Source organism: Macaca mulatta, chromosome 19, assembly GCF_049350105.2.
Source record: "Macaca mulatta isolate MMU2019108-1 chromosome 19, T2T-MMU8v2.0, whole genome shotgun sequence".
NCBI classification, from domain to species: domain Eukaryota; kingdom Metazoa; phylum Chordata; class Mammalia; order Primates; family Cercopithecidae; genus Macaca; species Macaca mulatta.
In genome coordinates this window covers 60,999,771-61,001,767 of record NC_133424.1, presented here as the reverse complement: position 1 = coordinate 61,001,767, position 1,997 = coordinate 60,999,771, and positions in this window count along the sequence as shown.

The window sequence follows — 1,997 nt, the reverse complement described above, 5'->3', positions numbered from 1 at the left end:
TGGCTAATTTTTGTATTTTTAGTAGACATGGGGTTTCATCATGTTGTCCAGGCTGGTCCTGAACTCCTGACCTCAAGTGATCTGCCCGCCTCGGCCTCCTAAAGTGCTGGGATTTACGGGTGCCTAGCCATCAGTTTTATTATATTTGTCAAACACTTGTGTAGCACAGCCTCAGTGTCTGGCACAGTGCCAAGAGATCTGCACAGCTACGCCTCTCAGCCTCATGATGATCCTATGAGTCGGCACTATTATTATCTCCATCTCACCAATAAGAAAACCAACATACAGGGCACTGACGTCACTTGTCCGAGTCGAAGCTGGCGGAAGGCGGTGCTAGAACCCAGCGTCCCGGACTTCTGCTAGAGACATGAACTGGACTCAAGGATAAAACATTTTGCACCTTTCCCGGCTCATAATAAATGGTTAATAAGCAGTAGCTGTAGGCCACTAGTCCCCACGAGGGGCTGCGCATCAGAATTTCCTGGGAAATTTGTTGGTTTTTTTTTTTTTTTTGAGACGGAGTCTTGCCCTGTCGCCCAGGCTGGAATGCAACGGCGCGGTCGCGGCTCACTGCAAGCTCCGCCTCCCGAGTTCAAGCAGTTCTTCTGCCTCAGCCTCCTGAGTAGCTGGGATTACAGGCACATGCCCCCACACCAGGCTAATTTTTGTATTTTTAGTAGAGCCGAGGGTTGACCATATTGGCCAGGCTCGTCTCTAACTCCTGACCTCATGATCCGCCTGCGTGGGCCTCCCAGAGTGCTGGGATTACAGGCGTGAGTCACCACGCCTGACTCCTGGGCAGTTTTCATTTTTGTTTATTTTATTTTATTTTATTTATTTATTTATTTATTTATTTATTTATTTATTTATTTATTTATTTTTTTGAGACGGAGTCTCGCTCTGCCGCCCAGGCTGGAGTGCAGTGGCCAGATCTCAGCTCACTGCAAGCTCCGCCTCCCGGGTTCGGGCCATTCTCCTGCCTCAGCCTCCTGAGTAGCTGGGACTACAGGCGCCCGCCACGTCGCCCGGCTAGTTTTTTGTATTTTTTAGTAGAGACGGGGTTTCACCGTGTTAGCCAGGATGGTCTCGATCTCCTGACCTAGTGATCCGCCCGTCTCGGCCTCCCAAAGTGCTGGGATTACAGGCTTGAGCCACCGCGCCCGGCCTATTTATTTATTTTTTACGTTTATTTTAATTTCTTTTCGAGATGGACTCTTAGTCTATTGCCCAGGCTAGAGTGTAGTGGTGCAATCTCGGCTCACTGCAATGTCTGCTTCCCAGGTTCAAGCGATTCTCCTGCCTCAGCCTCCCGAGCAGCTGGGACTACAGGCATAGACCACCAAACCTGGTTATTTTTTGTATTTTTTAGTGGAGATGGGATTTCACCATATTGGTTAGGCTGGTCTTGAACTCCTGACCTCATGATCTGCCCGCCTCGGCCTCCCAAAGTGCTGGGATTACAGGCGTGAGCCACCGTGTCAAGCCCTGTGCAGTTTGTAAAAGCCAGTCCCCAGGCTAAGGAAGTCGGAAGCTCCGTCTGTCTCCCCCATTGGTTTGGGGTTTCAGGAGGAGGGGCCTTGTCCACTTCCCTCAGCACCATGGACCCACAGTTCTCTCAACAAACTGGGAAGAATTCATGCCATACATGTTGAACTCAAACTTAATAAAGCTTCATTTAGGGCAGGTGTGGTGGCTCACACCTGTAATCCCAGCACTTTGGGAGGCCAAGGTGGGAGGATCACCTGAGGTCAGGAGTTCGAGACCAGCCTGGCCAACATGGTGAAACCCAGTCTCTACTAAAAATACAAAAATTAGCCAGGTGTGGTGGCAGTCGCCTGTAATCCCAGCTACTTGGGAGCCTGAGGCAGGAGAATCACTTGAACCCGGGAGGTAGAGGTTGCAGTGAGCCGAGAATGCACCACTGCACTCAAGCCTGGGTGACAGAGCAAAACTCTTGTCTTAAATATAAATAAATAAATATTACAATGGCAAAGACT